The following is a 20,810-nucleotide window of genomic DNA, read 5'->3' as shown; positions in this document are numbered from 1 at the left end:
GGAGTGCATTCGAGGGGTGGTTAGTTGATTCTTGGACTATGCAGTCTGTACCTGCATTCATTGTACGGGCGTATATAATAGCGATAACGCTTTCGTCGATTAAATGAATTTATCATCAGCTCCGCTGTTATACCGACGGCAAATTTCGCCCGAATTGATTTTCATTGGTGCTTGAAATCGCTGGTATGTACACACTCGCGCTATACGCTGTTTTTGTTAACTCGCTTGCTCAAACTCGAAGCAATTCATCAGCCCGCAAGTCGAATTGAAATTTCGACCGACGAAATTCGGGAATATAGCTTCTGATGTGCCTGATTGTGAAACGTATTATCTGAAATTCCGACGCGACGGATCCAGTCGAGAATACTGTATTGTTTATTTATTTGATACTTAATTTGCAGATGACGTGCCTGGCTCGGAAATTTTTCAAGGTTTTCCCAACCCTCTGGAAGCTGGTCAACCCTTCGAGTCATAGCGGTAAGTCTTAAAACTTGTTTTATATCCATTTTTTTTTTTTGCATATTTAGAGAAATTTGACCTCAAGATTCGCGACTACTCGTTCTGCGTGTCCCGGAGCTGGAGTGAGAATTATTTCGAGGTATGAGCATACGTAAAAGGCGCAGGGGAAGGGGAAGGTTATTCGCGTCAGGCTAACGAGCCGCGTAACGAAACGGTGTGAAATAAATAAATGATGCCCGGGATAAGCAGTGCATTATTTATGGGGAAACCCTCGAAATTCGAGCCAATTGCGCAGGGTTGGCAAAAACTAGAACGCACCCATTTCGTACGCCTGAAGTTTGCTACATGACAAGAAGCTCGATCGATATCTTTCTTAAAACACACTATCGTCGTTAATATTTTCGTCCTCGTCTGAGGCTCCATTTTTTATGCTAAGCCACGACTTTTCATCGCTGCATTTTATTATCCTTTCCATCGTCCTGCAGTAGGTACAAAGAGAACTGCAAGCACAGCTTCTCCATGCGCTTTAAATATTCGACAGCGATACAACGTGCAAGCTCAGCTCGTACTTTCAACCCTTATTTCACGACACACGGCGATAATGCAGAATTTTTCCGTGGACGAAAGAAACGAATAAAATTTTCTGCGAGCGGTGAAAAAAACTAAATTAGGGTAAACAAGTCGCGATGCAGTCAGATTTTGGTATCATCGTTACGATGGAATATCACGTTTCTGCGAAGAGGGACAAATTTCTATCAAAAATTCGATCGAATCAAGCAACGAGACTGTTCATTCGTGCAGACGAACGCAACGCTGTAACTTGTGAAATTAGTAACAAACTTTCCCGCAGAACTAATGTAAGCAATCTTTCTTCAATCGGATGTTTACCCGACTTTTCCGGTCGGTTCTACTTCCGTTTTGCAGATAACGATGGTCACCGAGTTCCTACATCGCTTTTGACAGGGTCGTCCGTGTTATCGATTTGTTTAAGTCTAGACTCTAGACGTATTCGACGCGTTCGACCTCGGGGGACGACGTGACCGTTTCTTATCTACGCGTTATATCTCAGGGCACTGTGGTGCAGACTTTGCTTGCGAACAAACATCTAATGCGTAAATAGAGGAGCGAGAGCGGCGTGAGGGTTACACGCGGGTGTGTTGACGCGAATACGAAACTCGCGAATTGACCGCTGTAATAACGCGACTACGTTAGTTTATTGAATATGCAATTTACGCGACTGGTATTTGCAGAGCCGGAATTTCCAAGCACTCACCGAGACGTGTCCGAGAGAAATATGTTGTGGAAAAATGAAGAAACCCTCGGCTCAGCTTGCTCCTGCGATTCTTTAAGGAGAGCGAAATTAAGCCCCAGAGAGTAAGTCTCGATGGTGCACCGAGAACGGTGAATTCGGTATCTGTACAGAATTGAAGTGGATGCTCGATTGTGCCGCGCGGAATAGACGCAGGATCGTAAATATGTGAGTACATACGAGTACTTGTACGGAGCGCGAGGTTAACCGAACAGTCGTTGAAAAATATTTCTTCGACAAAGTTTGTCGAAAGCGTGGTACAGTTCTCTCGGAAACATTCTCCGGGGTAACGTGGATGGAAAATTTCGCCTGTCCTTCGACCTTCTTAGCAAAACTCGTGACGTGCTTGCAGAATAATCGAATTAGAAGAAAGTCTGAGGGGTTTCAGAGACGCCGTTGAAGTTTGAAACGTTCTTTGAACGGTTCGTTTTTCTTTAGTTTCTTAATTTTTTGTTGTTTTGGCTGGTAAAAATATTGTCCAACTCTGTAAAGTTATCTTAGATTAAGTTCAGTTTTGTGTGCCAGCTAATAACAATCGATCACAAAGCATTAAATGTTACGATTCTTTGATGTTTGGATCGTTCTTCCTGATTTTCAGGCTTATTAGAAGTCTGTAGAAAGACAACGAAAGTTTGAAAATCATGTATATCGATTGGCCAGTGATGATAAAAGTAAATAACAAAAAATATCAATCTATAACAACTACAACGACTTAGCAAGCAAAAAAAAAAAGTGATATTTTAATACGAACTAACAACGATAAAATGCATCCAAACTCGTCTGTTATCAGTTGATCGTTCTCATCGGTTTGTCCTTGAAGTCTAAGGGGCGTCCATGAATTACGTCGTAGAATTTTGAGGGTTCTTGCCCACTTCTTCCTCTTTTGTCATATTTTGTCAGCTTAGAAGCCTCCCCCCCCCCCCCTCCCCCCCTCCTTCCGCCAAATTGCATAAGACAAATTCCCCCCATCTTCTTCCTATTCGGGTGTGTGATAGAATTTTTGGGCTAAAAATTTTCAAGACTAGCACAATAAAAGGAAGTATACGCATTACAGAAACTGTATTTTACGCTCGAAATTTTCACATCAAATACTTACGCAAGTTTTATTTATTTATGTAATTTTATCGAAAGAATTTTTTTATTTATTATTTAGCTTTTTCCATACGACGTCATAATTTCCGTAGCTCCTCAGCCGTAATTACGTGATACGTATACGAACGCCTCCTAAAACGACTCCGAACAAAGCGCATCAAGACAGCCCGCAACGCGGCAAGTAGTCGGTCTCGGTGTCGGGTCGGCCGTTTCAGTAGTAAACAGAGCAGCCGCGTCCGTCCGACCAGCTCGGACCGTCATCACTCGCTCGAGGAGAGTCGGACGGACGGCGCGTAAGAAAGCGAGACACGCAGGCACTCTCTCACTACACGCACTCACGCGCGGCGCGGCAGCGGCAGCGGCAGCGGCAGCGAGATAGAGGAGCCTGACGTCTCTCTCTCCTCGCGGCGAGCTTCCGAGCTTCCGAGCTTTCGATGTTGCGCGCAGACGCGAGGCACTCTCTCCGGGTCGCGACGCCCCGTCAGTTACTCTTCGCGAGCCAAGGAGCGCGTCCGCATTGCAATACCGAACGCACATCGAGCCGCACTGTCACGTAGAGTCGAGAGTCGCCGCTCGCCTCGACCCCGCGTAGATTCAGCCTACATCCTCCCCCTCAAACCCGAACGGCGAAACAGTCGGGGATTGTCGATCGGGATATCGGCATGCCCGCTCGTACCTGATCGGGGTAAATACTTGCAGGAGAGAGAGAGAGAGAGAGAGAGAGAGCGTGGGAAGTGGGTGATGAACGCCGAGTTTTAGGGGTCGAGATTAAGGGCGGGAGTCGAAACCCTTTACTTTCCAGGAATGATAGAGGGGAGGATTCGGGATAGTTTTCGAGCTGGTTTCTTATAACCCTCCCGGTCTGTTCTCTGCCGACGCGTTGTTGTGTGTGTTTCGTTGTTGTGAATGTCAAAGCGTGTATTTACGCCAACGATATATCGTGTGTTTCTTCTGACGCGCGCGGATGAAACTAGGCCGGAATAATACGGTAGTAACGGTAATTGATCAGGCGTCGTTCGATGTTTAGAGAGTGATATAATCGTGGTGTTTCTTTTTTAAAATAACAGTCGGTATAAAAACAAATATATAGTATAATAATTATATCAGTGTGGTAAAACTTAGGCAAGTAAATTATTATAAAAATATTGTTGAACCTGTGTGAAATACGTCGTGTTTGATCAAATTTGCAAACGTGCAGCGTGTCGAATGGACTCTATATCTACGGAATTAAAAAAATTGATCATACATCGGTAAAAACTGCAGCTCGACTCGCTTCGAAGGACAAATTTGTCTCGCTCGTTGGAAAAAAGTTTTACTTTTTCCCACTTACGATATTAGTCGATCTAGCTGCATATAATTACTCCCGGTTGTAAAATAAAGTGTAGCAAAGTGACTTCCACAAAGTGTGACGGTGATAAGACTGCGATTCAGCCGTATCCCCGTGACGTCATTGTCAGCATTAATGATAAACGGAATCAAGGGATCGAATTAAGGTAAGACATTTGTTGTACATTGTATTCAAATTACTCACCTTTCATTTCATCCTTTTTCATGTTTCTTCGTTAACAATATCGATCCAACAATCCCGAAAAAGGTATCACGACACTTTTTTTTTTTTTTTTTATCAAGTACCAATCGATTCCAGAGGACAAAACTACCGAGCAACATTTTGCGCACCAACCTACGTCACAATTATAACGAGTGTCGTTTATCGTTGGCTCCTGAGCACGTGGTCGTTCGTTCTCGAGACGCAACGAATCCCGAGAACACGCGTGCGATGCAATTTTCGCAGCGATAATGAAAAACCACAGCGTCGTTCACCACGATGCGAAATGAACATTACTTTTTTCATAAACTGTCGCACTTTGTTGTGTGACGAAAATTTTACCCACTCGCTGCGCGGAAACCTTTCCAAGTTTCAAAAGTTTTTCAACGGGTGAGTCAGCACCCTTGAAAATTTTGTGACAAAAGGAAAACTTCCAAAAGAAAAAAAAAAAAAAAACACTAAAACCCACACAAAAAGAAACTAATTTCGGGAATAAAAACCGTCCCTGCTTACGCTGTGGTTTTCGCGCAGAGGACCTTTGTTTGTTCCGATTTACGCTGATCTCAGCGTCTGTGGCAAACCTTCGTTGGTGCTGAAAAATAAAAACAAGTCTTCGCATTAGTCACTGGAAGGTCACCTTTGTATCGATCTTCTATGAGTGGTTAGCGCAATGTTTGATTTATGCACAAATCACCGGCGGTGTTTTTCTCGCAGAATTCCTGATCAACTCGCGATTACGCATTACCTACACTTTTATGAGGCTGATGTTAGTAACGAAACGTTGGGGGGAGAAATCACTATTTTGCGAGGTTATAGTGACTTTGAAGTAGTTAAGTTTTCAAAATATGAGTACTTTTTGCCTTACTATGATTTACTGAAGTTCAGACGTTCTGCAATTGTGGAAAAACGATTTTTCCGACACGCTAATCGTTACAATAACGCTACTAACTTACGCCTTATACACTTTTCCCCGTGCCTTGAGTATGCACATTAGGGTGTTTATGATTTTCCACCGTGGTGCCCCCTAAAATGATTGTTCAGGTCAAAAGAAATATTCTGTGAAAAGTTGAGCGTGTTCTACGTTATGTGGAAGATCGCGCTCGTTTGATTTTTCACTTTTTTCACATTTTTGTGAATTTTTGAAGAAACACGTTATAGCATATCGATTATTATTTCCATCCTGGCATTTATATTCAACCCAAATCTCACGATCCATAACGCAACAATGTATCACACGGGAATCTTATTCTCGTAAATTAAAAGTTCATACTAAATTACAACTATTTTACGAGATTAAATTGTTGATGAAAAATTCATCTTTGTTACGTAAATTGATATTACGATTAGTACTGGTTATAAAAAAAAAAAATTTATCCACGATACTTCATAAATTTAATAAAATATATAAAAGTTTAAAATCGACCGAGCCACGATCTTCCACATAACGTAGAACGCTCATTTTTTGACAGATCTTTTCCTTCAACCTGAATAAACTTTTTCGGAGATGGCAAATAATTTCTTTCTTAAACGCCCTAAATACACAAGCGTGCCTAGATTTCGTACAACAAAGTCTGAAGGTTACTTAAAATCCTTTGTCTATTCGTGAAAAATTTCGTATCAATTTCAGGGATTTCAGGGATTTTGCAACGGATATAATTGCATTCGAACAGTCTGCGGATGGACGAGAGGCAGAGTTACGAAGACCGCAAGGATCGGAACGAGCTTCGCTCGGCGTTGCGTTGTGGCGTTTTCACGCCCCGGCAACATTTCATGCAGGGGGTCTCGTTACGCGCTCGAATAGCTCGTCTCCAGGGGCGTGTAATTTGATTATAACAAGGCGATTGAGCGTAGAAAACGTAGACTCGGCGCGCCCGCCGGAGCCGAAAATTCGGATTCGATTTTTCGCACGCCGAGCTGCACTGCGCAAAATGCGAATTAAGCTCGCGCCGCACGTTCGTGTACCTACAGTAATAATATTGTAACCTGTTGGAGTCTGTTCCTCGAATCGCGCAATAAACGGCACGCCGGCTGTTTTCTTCCCCGAGTCGAATTAACCACCCCGACAACGCCGCCTAGCGCCTCCTTCTCCGATTCTTTCGGGCCATTGCATCGTCGGCGGTCGGTTCCATCCTTTCTTCATTCCCTCGCCACTATCCAATATCCATTAATTTTAATGATGCGCTTAACGCGGTTCGTTCCTCGTCGCCCGGCCTTTAATATCTGCGTAACAGCTTCGGGCAGGTTTTATCATTGTTGGCGGCAGAGCTTTTCGATCATCGTCGCTCTTGTTTATCCGAGAAGAAACACGACGCGATTTGTTTCGAAAATGACTAATTCCTTTCTTATCCGTCGATGCGATAACGTCGACGTTATTGCCACGTTTGTAATACCCGGCTGACACCTCTCGGCGCGTTTTTTCTTTCACGCACACGCGCGCACGGTTGTAACGCAATGACAATGGCGACGGGAACGGGGAGCAAAATTATACGGTCAGTTGTTACGTTTCAACGACAAAAAGGAAAGCTCGCTCTCGGACAAAGAGCGGAGGGCGCGTTCTCTTTGACCTCCGCGCATTACATAATACATCCTATACACGCCGCACGAGACGAGTGCAGCACGGGTCGAGAGGGCTTGATCCCGCTTATACACCAGCCACTGAATCAAGTGACAAAGAAAATTGCGCTAAATAATCTGTTTACCGCTGTTACCATCCTCCCTTTTCTCTCTCATTCAGTCCGCAAATTATACCCGAATTCAAAGCTGTCGCGGAATGATCTTTGTGAATCTTCTCCTCTTCACTCTCTCAAAACTATTATTTGAAAAGGGAATACCGGCAAGAAAGAAAACTATTTCTGATTTCCCCTTTGTCTCCGGAAAGCTTAGGGAGTCAGGTATGTGAAAAATTTCATCTTTTTTCTTGATGAAATACAAATTTATAGATAAATTTAAAAATCGAAACTTTCGTTCTCTCTCCCTCTTTTTTCACCTACCATTGTCGGGCTCTGAGCGAGTGCGCTATGTTTAGGGTATTCACGTACATGCGCCACGTATAAAACAACAAAGTCGCAAGCTCGCGGCACGCTACGCGGTGTAATTAACGAAGCATGCAGCAGGGGTTATGACAGGCAGTCGGTCAGTCAGTCGAGGGTAGTGAGAAACGACGTTTGTACGTACAGGGTGCCTTATAATATTTTCAGAGACGTCTGTAAGGGTGTTGGAAAGGTAGATTTATCATTTTATTCTACCGTTAATTTTACCTTTCAATCATTTCCGTTTACTTTCGGTAATGGTCGATGGTTAATCCACCGTTTAACGATCGTCCGCGGGTGAATTGTTTTTTTTTCTTTATTTTTCGCCCGTTTAATATTACATTCAAAGTATAACAAAAGTACGAACCGCGCGGTGATTTTACCTGAAATAATAAGTTACTGAGAATCGATGATCGCGTTCTTTCAAAATCAGTAAACGAAATACGGGGGAAAAAAGTACTGTTTTACCCACGACTTGAAGCTTTAATTTCTCTGACAGCTGCAGGCCTTTTGTTTCTTATAGTTATAGTCTGTACGGCAAGGTTTGGTATACAAGATATCTTTTACAAACGAATTTCAAATAACGTGACTTATCTTCGAGATGTGGATCGAAACCTGTGAGTTCAGGCGAGTACTTTTTGAGTGTGTGGGGGGGGGGCTTGCCGTCAAGTTTTACCCGGCACTTGTTAGACGCACGTGACCTCGAAAAAGGCTTTGAAGTTTTTATTTTTTCATTCTTTCGGACGGAATAAGTACAGCAGTGGCCACGGTTATTGGAAAAGCTTGGAAAATTGATGCCCGTGAGTAGTAAATTTATCATACTGTGTATAAAAAATTACTCGCTGTTTACCTGTATTCGTATACGTAAAACGGTAATCGTGGTAATTTGCGGATAGCTATATTACAATAGTGTCCCTGGAATAAATGATGTGCTTTGCCGGGAGAAAGGATGGGGGTGGAAAGAAAATTCAATTTGCGTAGGAAGGAGGGAAATAAGTGAAATCAAGCCGAAGATTGACGGTCGTCGTCGGTGTAATGGCCTGTAATTTTCTGAAAGTAGGGGAAAAAAAAAACTGCACGGCAAAGGAAAAAAAAAAAAACATCGTGTCGCGCATCTATAAAGACTGACCTCAGAACCCCGCCATCTATAATAATTATACTCCCGCATATATTAGTACAGTATATCAAGGTGTTTCAGAAAAAATAATATGCGATTTTCCACTATGGAATCTCCTAAAAAGTTTATTTAGGTCATATGAAAAGTTCTGTCAAAAGATGATCGTTCTACGTTACGTGAAAAATCGCGCTCAGTTGGTTTTTCACTATTAAAAATGTATTTCATTGCTTACATCAATCATGATATCAATATATGTCACGAAGAAGATTCACGCTTGCAATATCGAGTCTCCTGTCGATGCTTGAGAAATCTATCCGACGACTTTTTCATCGTTAATTCAATCTGATAAAATAGTTATAATTTAATACGAACTTTTAATTTAGGAGAATAAGATATCCGACCGTTTTATAGCGTCTCGAAAAAAATTATTGTCGCACAATTTTCCAACTACAGTAGCTGGTTATTTACGACTATGACTTACTTACCGTTGTACGTGTCATTCAATGCAAAAATGAGACCCAAGGGATTTGTGTTTTTTTTCTCTCCTTCTCTTCACGCGCCTCTCTCTCTCTCCCTCTTTCCGTCTCTTTCACCAAGTAGAGAATAAAGAAAATAACGAGGCGAGCAAATTGCGCACACACCGGGTTCGTTTAAATTACTCTACTCGACGCTCGGCTTTTGCGACGTTATCTTTAAGCTCGCATTCGCCAGGTTGTCAAGCGTCGACACTGGCTGCTGCACTATTCTACATACACCTATGTAGGTGTACACTTTTCACGGAGTATCGTGATTCTCTTTGTCCTCTCTTTGCGTGCTCTGAACTTTTTTAAAAATCGCTACAATTAACCAATGCGAGCCCGGTCGAATAGCCCTGAAACAATGTAAAGTGTAATTATACTTTGTCAACACAGGGATTTTCATTATTTTATTTAACACTCGTTTCCCGGAGAATGATTACTGTCCGAAGATGACATAATCGTGCCGCGATCGGCGAGCTTTCAGTTTTCTTTTTCGTTCAATAACGCTAAGTAAATAAATACCGTAAAATTCTACGAGATTATCATACCGTGTGAAAAATATTTATGTCTAATTGTTTTCTGACGTACGTTTTTATTTTTTTCTCTTTTTCTCGCACAAAAAAAAAAAAATAGAAAAAAAAAACGAAAGAGAAAGGGAAAAATTAAAACACACCCTCGCCAATTCGTCTCACGTGTGTGTAGTATACGTATGCGACAGGAATATCCAATTAGCGGGAAACATTTTTGTATGTAATATGATCAGTGAACGAATTGAAAGTTTGTTCAAAACCGACGAGGTCTGCTCGCTCCTCGAGGGTTTAAAATTTTCAACATGTAAAAGAAAGAAAGAGAGATGAAAAATAGAAATGAAAAAAAAAATCTCATTACTTTGAAAATAGCGAACGCGAGTCGGTCGGGGCGATGTTCGTGTGATGTGAATGCGGGGAAAAGCCATTTCCTGCGGAGGACGCGACGCGGTCTGCGGTCGTCATATCGACTGTGATTAAAACAATATGAAAGCAAAGTTTTTCATCGTATTTCTACCGCGAAAGTATACCTGCGTCAAAGCCATCGACTTTATTACCCCTTTCATATACCCGCGTACCTTGTACTTTTTCTCATTTTCATCCGACAACTTGTTGTTGAAAGCCACGATAATTTAACGCGGCAAATGCGGAAAACCGTGTTCCATACGTTGTACGATGTACGGAGTGCCTACTCGGTTCGAACGGAATATCAATTCGCTTCTTTCGTACCTTTGGACGGTTTTACAAACGCTTAATATCATTTTACTTAGTTGAAAATTTTCGACGATTTGTACCGTTTTTATTTTGCAGATTTTTTTTTAGGTTGCTCCGAAAGTGTCTCTAGACTTTTTGATTGCATTATATGTATAGCAAAAGTTTACGTCTCGTTTCCTGTGACGCATTCGTATTCTATAATCGGGTGTTTATCCTAGAATGAGATTTTCGATCTTAGGCAAAGAGGAAAATTAAACGTTGTGTAAATTTGCTGCAACGCAACGTCTTGGTCGTTTTGAAATAATATTATGTTTGAAAAACAGCCAGCGCAAAAAAATTCGCCCGACGTGGCTGAGGAGGTTCTCTCTTTATTGCAAAAGTATAAAAAGTCTGCAGACGGATCACGTAGAAATTTCCTTGAATTTTGCTTCGTCTTTTAAAAGTCCTGAAAACTGTCGTTGAATTTTTCCTGTCACATGGAAATCTTCTGTTTCCAATGTCCTTGAATAACCTGAAAACGTTCTGGAATTTGTCAGGGATTTTTTTACCAGACACCATGACTGTCCCATATATTACAGGCACGACGTATATACGATCTACTTTTATTCTCATTTTTACATTCAATCGTTCGTTTTTGTCCTTTTTATATTTTTTTTCATTACATTTATCACACGACACCCTCTTACTTTTCTATATCCCTGCGTGAATCTATATTACCTGCGGTACGACTCGCAGGTTACTCACGTCCGTTGAACGCGTAAAAGCGAGGGAACGGGGAAAAACATTTACGGCACGAAACTGCAGCGGAGCGATCTGAAAGCTGTAATACATGTATTATTATACGGGCACACGAAAGACGTCCGTTCTATTCCAATTTCGTCTTATACGATGTAAGTACGTCGCGACCGAGTTGATATCGCGGGATCGTTGAGACCGAGAGGATTACCACACAGCGGCATCGGTTATACGGACAAACGTTGCGAACTAGAGAAGGAGAGAGGCTGTGAGAAAGCGAAGACGTATAAAAATGAGAAAGTGAAATAGAAAGAGAAAGCTGGGATTGCGCGATGCTTTTATATCCGAATGGTATACCACCTATACGTTATACCTACATCGCGGCAGGATTTCATTTTCTTGGGAAAAAAAAAAATTTCCCATCCCATTGCAAAGTACGTTTCTCCATATACCGTATAACATTTTGCGAACGAATTTCTAGCTACATGCTACGTAGAAATATACGATACTTTTAAGAAGGATTTGCATTTTATGCTGATGAAATTCGAATAGTGTTTTTTGTTTTTTTCTTCTTTCGCGTGTATAAGTAATGATTTTAATACCCATGACGAAGGGGTTTTGGTTTGACGATTCTTCTCATTCTCATTCTCAGCCTGTATGTACAATTCGACATATCATTTACAAATGCGTGATTACTGCGTGTGATCTTTGACGAATGATTCCGTTTTCCTCGTATCTCGCCGCGGTTTGATTTTTGTCCAATAACAAACCCGAAAGCGGAAAAGAAGAAAAGGGCCACGCGTTTAATCTCGTATCAAAGCGAGAAAGAGAGTCTCTGGGGTTGCCTGTAATGTATAAAGGTATGTATTATACGTACACGTTTTATGGCTGAGGCAGCACGGTGAGGGTAGCTGTTATTCACTTGAGATTTATTGTCTCTTATCTCGGCATCGTTCTGTACTACTTGACGCTATTATACCTTGTCACACACACACACACGCGCGCGCGCGCGCGCACATTCAGGCGTATCGTACAAGGTAATATCGAGTCTCTAAAAAAAGCGCGTGAACGCTTCACGATTGTCCAGTTTGCCCGGAAAAATCGTGTAGAAATTACGCTGCGGTAGCGGCAACAGCGAGAGAGAGAGAGAGAGAGAGGATGATGAGGATCGATTGCTAGTTCGGGATATTAGCAATATTAGCGCCCTGCAATTTTCGGCAATTTTTTTTCCCCACGCGTCTCCTTCCACTTCTGGTTTTTTTTTCGTTCTCCTTGCACCTCAAATCGTTTTGCGCGTTTTGCTTATTTTTTATGTTTTTTTTTTATTTTTTTTATCTCTCTACCTCACCTTTAGGTGTACCCTTTCTCAACTTTGCGCTCTTCCGGTTTATGAAATTTATGATAATTCCCCACCATTCGTATACCCCGCATAACTCTACGTAGGCATAACGCACCGCGACGTCGAACGAATATTTTCAACCCCAACTTGTGTGAAAACGGGGCGGGGGGGGATGATATCTGTTTAACGCGTTTATGGATTTTTAATTATACGTAGTTCAGAATTTCGAGATCAATCTGCATTCGGGTGAGTTCGTTCGCCGAGAAGCTTTCGGCAAGTTTACGTCGCGACGATTACGCAAAATGTCACAAACTGTATGTCACACCATGTGGAGTATTTCGAATGTTGGAGGAAAAATATAAGAAGTGTCAAGTTTTAACACATCGCGAGGATATTTAGTTATATGTATACCGGCAGATTTATTACTCAGATTTTTCGCTTAGCATCCAAAAAAAAAAAAAATAAAAATTAAAAATAAAATCGAAACGTATTCTTGAGAATTTAATTTCTTTTTGTAACTAGCATAATGAAATTCAGTTTTATCCCCATAATTGTATAAAAGTGTTTGGGGGGGGGGGTTCAAGATATTTGACAAAATTTAAATTTTCTGATTTCACTACTTTATCCGATCGAGCATTCTAATTCTGACCGCCAACTTTAGCCTGGTTCTTTGCCACACGTGTTATCGTTGTTTTGGTTTCTTTCTTTTCGTCAAATTTTTATTTATTCTTCACGTATGTTACGCCATACCCTGCGAAAGTATCGTTCGGCAGGACACAACGAATAAGTTATACACACCGCGTGTACAAGTCGCCGACTAGGACGTATTTCAGGGCGCTTATCTCGCTGCTTTTGGACGTGTTTCGTATTGTTTAGTGTGTCCGGTTCGCGATATCACGAGGATGCCAACCACGCTGAAAGACTCACACGACGTGTGTTTGTGTCTTTGTGTTTGTGTTCGTGCTGCTGCTGCTGCTGCTGCATATGCAGTATGACACAGCAGGTACGTACATCCATACACGTATGCGCGGTTGAAGGTGTGCTCGCTCGAGTCGTTGTTCGGTCATAAATCTTAGGGCAGCATGTACGCCGTGTGGATGTGGGGATGATGTAGGTCGTGGTTGGCCTAGGCCTGCAGTTCGGTGCGCTCGTTTCGATCACGTGCAGGGTTCGGTTGTGTCCTTTGTACGTGTATTCATCCGTGTACGATGCACGTTGTACCTATCGAGACTCTTGGAAACGGAGAAGTGAGAACCGACTTCCTACCCTGGAATGGATCACCCCCTGTACCAAGTACGGCAGCGATAAGCGCCCGGCTACTTTGCATCAGCCCTCCTCCTCCTCTTCTATCGCCTGCATGCATTCATCCCTCCTCTTTCTCCTCCTCTTTTTCATGCGCCTGTGTGTCACTCGACGTATTTTGCATCCATGGTTCCAACGTCCCGTAAGCAGAGGGTTGACCGTTACTGAAAATCACGATTTTTCATTTTTCCCGATTTTGTTATATTATTTATATTCGTGGCGTCAATTGAAACGATTACATATATATATATATATATATACTTTCAAGTTGACGTTTATGTGAAATCACTTGTCGTTTGTCGATGGGGACGGAGAAGTTTTTGTCTTGATCGTTTCGTTCTTTCGATTACTAATTTCTCTCGACTTTGTTAGTCTTTTTTTTCTGCTGTTGAAATTCGCTAGTTGGATGAGAATACGGTGTATAATTGGGACATTCCAAGGGAACTGAGAAACGGGATGTGCGGAACATATTTTTGCGGTTAAGGCAGGTACAAGTAAAATCAAACCCAGGGGAAAGATTAAATAATAAAACAGAATTATTCAAGTAGGGGAAAAGTGAGCGAAGGTAGAGAGAGATACCCGTTTTATATATATTACGTATATAAGTCATACGACGTGGGTGTCGGTACCTTTTACACATATAACTATGTGTACTCACTGTAACTTGTAGGTGGAATGTCAACCGCAGTCGCGAACATTCGGAATGGTTGATTAGACGACGAGTAATGAAAATTACTGGCTATCTTTGTGTCAAGAAATGTCGGCTTTATCATCTGTTTTTATTCGTTTAATTTTTTTTTTATAAATTTTAATGGAAGGGATGAAAATTGGATTGTATAATAATATTTGTCTACCTGGTTCGAAAGGTGGTTTCAAATTTTCGCGTTTGTTAGAGTTTCTCTGATAAATTGTACATACCTGTATAATTGAAGTTGAGGGTTTTTTTTTTTTTTTTTTTTTTGCCGACCAGGTAATTTTCAATTTCACTTCAGAATCGTGAAAACTTAACGTCGGTTTTCCGCGGACCATTTCAATCGGTCGATGTTGGAATAATTGAACCACTGCTCATTCGTCCATGAAGGTACAGTTTTGTAGGATAGTTTGATTTTTCGTTAATCGTGGTATTAGAAATTTAGCAACTTGTAAAAAAAATCTTACTTAAGTAATAATTTTGACCGAGATCAGGACGTCGTATGTCATTCGTTTATAAATAAATTGCCGTAGTTTACACGAAGCTTGTCTTATTTAAAAGTTGACGAATAAATCGCGAGATATATTTTATTCAACTGTAGATTATCGTGAGAGGTAAAAATGTATGAAAAAATGATGAAAAAGTATGAACCAGACAGCCGGATGTTATCGACCATAGATTTACACACTCGCTTTATTCGTATACGTATATATGGATATTTTTCGTCCTTTGCATCCGGTATATAATTATACTTATACCGGTGCGAAAATTTTCCGATAAATGAAGCATGGAAATATCTGCGGATTACGTATAAAATATTCCATCGACGATGGCATCCGGCGAGGGGTGATCGTAAAGTTTAGGCCAACCACGGCACCCCGAAAATTTTTTGCAATGATTTGTGGTTCCGGTTCTCTGCGCCCTTGTTATCACCATGTTGTTTCGTATTTTTTACCTCGGACGGAAGTCAGTCGCGGGGGATGAGAAGGTAGGTTAGGGGGTGAAATTTTACACGGTGTTGGGGGAGAAACGCGAAGCTATTAACAAAGTTAGCTATAATTCAAAACCGTATATATATGTATATATATATATATATATATATATATATGTATATGTATGCATAGAGACACGGAATGCTCGTAGGTAACGAAATGTAACTTGTTACTTATCTCTATCTCTCTCTCTCTCTCTTTCTCTCTCTCTCAGTCGTCTCTCCATTTTTCTTTACACATACCGTCGTCCCAAAGTATATTCCAGCTCATAACTAACTCAGTGCAGAGACTACAGAGACGGTTTTCCTTTTTTTCTTTTTCTGGTCTGTACGTTATACATTTTTGGAATGTTTCTTTTTCGCTATGCCTACCCCTGCCACCGCAACTTTTCCGTCCGATTTTTTCCCCACGACATTTTACTCGTGTATAAACTTTAGCGTATACCCAGCTTTGTTGGAGTTCAAACCGAAGGAAAAACTTATCCCTATATAGCTATTTTCAATATATTTTCCATCCAGTTATGCGTAATTTTCTATCTCAACCTTTATTCTGTAAACATTTACCAGTCAATTTTTTTTCACCTAGCTGCATGTTTTTACAGTCGTGCCTTTCCATATGCATATATATACATATATATATATATATGCATATATACATACTCACATACTCACATATCGGTATGCATATACACAGGTATACAACTTAGATTTGAATTTTTTGCGCAAAAAGTTTCGTCACGCGTCCGAAACTGTTGACAATAGAAATTGTTGGGGCAACGAAACGGAAGAGACCATGATTGATAATGATGAAAAGTTGCAGAGGTCGCGTTACGTCGTACGTGCCAACTATGACGGTGGTGGCGGTGGTGATGGTGGGCAGGTTGTTAAAATGCAAAGGTAATTAGCTGAACCGAAACAAAGTTGTTAATTCACACGCGGCGCAGGGGGGGGGGGGGGGGTGCGTTACCTCTTCGGGATCCTCAGCCCCGCTAATGGACGGAGTTGGAGGAAACGGGGGTGAGGCGGAGGATCGAAGGGCGAAGGGGGGGTGGGGGTGGGGAGGGGGGAAGAAGAAGATGCGGTATTAATCTAAGTTCTGAGAACTCAAGTGGCTTATGACTAAATTGTTCCGACATCCCGTCACACGGTTCAACGCCGATGTGCTGTGCGCGTGTCATTCGATGCGAGTCAGTCGCAGTCAGTCAACAGTGTACGTATTGTAGTCTGTAGTGGTGTTGCATGGATTATGTATGTGTCCTACATCTACGTCGTATGTACGATCGATGTATACATATACGTATAATACATAGGATAGACAGAGCTGGGCGTGTACGTTTATTAAGCTGGATGAATCCAATCAGTATGCATTATACGCACACACCTGTACCTATGTATAAACACATCTCTGAGTAGGTATACGTACAAGGTATATTACGTAGATGTACGTATACTTGTACATATATCAAATCCATTGCGTAATTGGTACAAGGTACGTATATATATATATATATATATGGTAATCTATACTTAATATATAGATTTGCTCTGCGTGCGCGCGCGTTTCGAATTGGACATCGTGACGTCGTTGAAGCCTCTAACCTATACGCGTGTGTGTGTGTGCGTATAATACTGTATAACTAGAGCGCAACAAAGGATCACGAGAATTATCCCTATTATATATCCTAATACCGCGTTATACACGCATGCACGTACGCAGAGGTGTATGTATGTACGATGTCTACGAGGTAAGGGGGGTTACCTTCCGCAGCTACTGTTAGATGGAATCGGTTCCCCATTCCGCACCCATGTACCTCCATATCCAGCAGGCACGGGCAGGAGGCTTGCTCTCGTACGATGGCCATAATACAACTAACTATAGGTATGTTAGGATTATTGGAGATTCCTATGCCCGATAAGGTCGCTCGGACCCCGCGGCTATGCGTATTATATGCGATGTATTGTCGTCTGCATATCTCTATATTATACATGCGCGTATAACTGTATATTATACGTGTGTGTGTGTGTGTGTTGCAGAAGAGGAGTGTTTGAAAAAGAAATAGAAACAATTTAGAGAGGGGCGGGCGGAGGGTAAAATTATTACAATATTTCATTGTGAAATATAATGCGTACGTGTATGTATATATACGACACATGCCTACAAATAATGGGTAAATGGTCGGAGACCGCCGTAAAATTGATCGACGCTTTTATATTTCCAATTTGTGGAAGGAAATATATTAGATGCATGGATGTATGGAAAATTTATACACTCGTGCGAAGCTACGATATGCTACGTATTGTACTCTCACCCGGTCGACGGTATACAGTTAAAAACAATATATTATTAGACAATGTTATTGTAGGTACGTTGATACGTAAATTGCAGTTGAATTTTTGTTCGTGACATTTACGCACTTTGATCGATGTTCTTATTTATTCAAAAGCATGCAAAAAGAAGCGCCGTGTGTAAAAATTTGTCCAGTAGTCGCATCCTATTTTTTTTTATTACATCCATACGTAAGTAGCATTAAAATACATAAATTTTCGTACATACCTGAGGAAGCTAAATTTTAGTTTTTCATAGTTTAAAAACGTTTTTTTTTCTTTTCACCTTAAACTTGTATACGCCGTAATCACCCGTTGTTCCGTATTTTTTTTTTTTTTTTTTTTTTCTTACCGCGTGTTGGAAAACGCCATCATGTTTTACTCGTACAGAGTCACTTGGCTCTGCCGACTTTCTACTCTCCCGCCCCTCAGTCCAGAGATAACGGTCCGGAAAATTAAAGATTTATCCGAGCATCTCGAATCGTCTCAACTGACGAAAAGTTTCGCAATTTAGACTCGACTTCCGCGCCCGTTATACAGATTTTCAACGTCTTACGGGCAAAGCTATGGTATAATTTTTCAACTCCTTTGCCATAACGCCAGCCCGTCTCTGTCTCACTGCCTCTGCGCAATTGTATCTCTGCTAGTGCACAGCCATGTTTTTTGTTTACAGAGATAACTTACAACAAACATCTGTAATCAATCATTTTTTAACCATCTCGGTCAAAGTAGGATACTCGGCGACCCATCTCAAAAATTTCCACGTCTTATACAAGCTTTGTCACAGCTTATTTATAATATTTTAATCATATTTTTTACTTCGTATAAACTCAAAAACAGACTAGTAACAAGTTTCGATCAGAATCATTGAATTTTGATTCGGTTTTTTCGGCTTTACATCCGCCATGTTGGATCCTCCATCTTGGATTTAAAAATTATCAAATCCTGACTTCAGATTCGCGATCAGCGACCCCAAAACCCCCGCGTATCAAAATTCCGGCCAAAATATTGAGTTTTGAAAAATGTGTGACGAATGGGTTGAATAATATTTTCGCGCAGTTGAGAAAGATGTGAATTTCTATTTAGCATTGTTATACACGCAACGTTGCGTTGACAAGTAATCGCTCGGCGGACTTTTCCGTTTCAAAGTTTACATTCCTGCACGTGGCATCGACGTTTTTAAAATTCATTCGCATTAGTTTACTCCGAGTTCCCAGGGGATGATCGATGGTAATACCACGCTCGGTCGGTCGAGTTTATCAGAACCCATTACGATTTTATCGCATAATTCACCCCGTTATTATCAACACGTCGACGAAGCTTCGCGTATCCAGGGGTTCTCTTCTTCCGCATCGTAACAAAACTTACCCCCGACGAACCGGACCGTGCAAACGCGATGGGCACAGGTTCGTTGCATCGCGAGGGTTGTCGCAGGCAGCGAATGCACGAGAGCGCAGCTTCCAGTCCCGGTAACGGAACGTTAAAGCACAGTATTGTTGCTGAGGAAATAGAAGGCGGCGGCGGTAGTTAACTCGAACAAAGTTACGCGCGGAGGTAGAAACGAGGGTTCACCCTACGGGTGTGCACGTGGTGCACACACACACACACACACACACACACACATGTCAGCCACCCAGTAATTGCAGCTCGCAGCTCGCAGCTCGCAGCCTGGAGAGCTCGTATAACGGTGGCGTAGCAGACGAGCTGTATTATGCAATTGTGTAGAATGCAGAGGCTCACCTTTACACACACGGTGCATGCATGCGGTTACGTCCAGCATTGCGGGGTCGGGATTAAAGTGTCGGTGGTGCGAGCCATGTACGTATACGCGTGCTTATGCCGAATCAGTGTACGTTCATCCACCCACCTACCCACCGATGCTTCCGTAACATCTCCACTCTGCAGCTTGCGGTGATTTCCCGTTGCTCATCCACGGAATTGCATAAACCAATTAAGCGGGCGCTATTAATTATACTCAAATGTTAATAAATTGGTGCGTCGTAAAGTGGCGGGGGCGGGTTGGCTTGTTTCTCTTATACGCGTAAAGCTACCTGGTTGCGAAACTAGGAATTAATACTGATACGTGAATGCGTCGAGTACATTCACGATGCTTCGCTGGACGCGTCCAAGGTCCTTTTATCGTCACTTCCCGTTTCAGCAGAAGCAATTACTGTATTATTAACAGATCGGAATATAAACACAACATTCTTTGACCGTTCAGGAGGAGGAGACCCTATGTTATATCAACATTTTGATTCCTTGGTCATCCCAAAACTTACATTTTAATTCTATCTGCTTTCGGAATAACAGGTGACGGACGATTCGGCAAGGAAAGGTCTTCAATTTTCGTGTAGCGCGTAGGTTTCATACCATACGATACAGACTTAGCAATCGCCGTTTTTGTTTCTATGCTAAATTGCTCGTTGGAAGACTCTCCTCTATCTACGGACCTTGGATACATCGAGCACCTAAGATCCAACACCCGATGTAAACTAACCCTGATAATCTGTAGATTATTGTAATTTGTCGTCCATGTTTCTTATCCGTACGAAGAAAATTCTTTCAAGTGTATTCCATGGTGTACAATACATGTGTTGTAGCGAATGAAACAATATCTTATATTACGCTATTCTAGAAAGTGGTAACTCTTACAAAAAAGATCAACGCTGGAGTTCCGAGTTCTGTCAGCCGTGTTGCACTGTATAAGCTCAACATATATATATATATATATATATGTACACGAGATTCTGGTGTTGTTTTCATTTTATTTTTTATCATCACTACCGCGTTGTTTATACGTATATGTCTACCCATAATCATCGCTCGAATGCGCTCGGTTAACGGACCTGCCTTTATTTTTAACGCCGAACGTTTATTGCACTGCAGTTGCCGGACTGCGCAAGTATACGTATGCATACGTCGTCAATTACGGGTGTATGTGTACGATACACGCATGCATGGAGTCAAATAATAACGATCGTTGCTCCGATGGAAGTATTTAGTTCTGCCCTTTTTTCTTTTTTTTTCTCTCCAACAAATTATTACACGCTACTCGCAGGTGATTGCTTTTGCAACGAGTCGCAATAATTGTTAAGTATCGTAGCGTTTTCAATTCC

At 41.6% G+C, this 20,810-nt stretch overlaps 1 protein-coding gene across 4 annotated transcripts in view; it reads left to right on the top strand.

Moving 5' to 3' along the window:
• Positions 1–3,350: 3,350 nt before the first annotated feature.
• LOC107221027 (teneurin-a) overlaps positions 3,351–20,810 on the top strand; it is a 504,979-nt gene continuing 487,519 nt past the window's right edge. For all 4 annotated transcript variants that reach the window (XM_046742588.1, XM_046742591.1, XM_046742590.1 and 1 more), the window contains exon 1: positions 3,351–4,353. The gene's annotated coding sequence lies outside the window, so the exon portion shown is untranslated. The remainder of the gene's footprint in view (positions 4,354–20,810) is intronic.

The sequence above is a fragment of the Neodiprion lecontei genome, chromosome 6 (assembly GCF_021901455.1).
Source record: "Neodiprion lecontei isolate iyNeoLeco1 chromosome 6, iyNeoLeco1.1, whole genome shotgun sequence".
In the NCBI taxonomy this organism is placed as follows: domain Eukaryota; kingdom Metazoa; phylum Arthropoda; class Insecta; order Hymenoptera; family Diprionidae; genus Neodiprion; species Neodiprion lecontei.
This window is presented reverse-complemented; position numbering and strand designations above follow the sequence as displayed.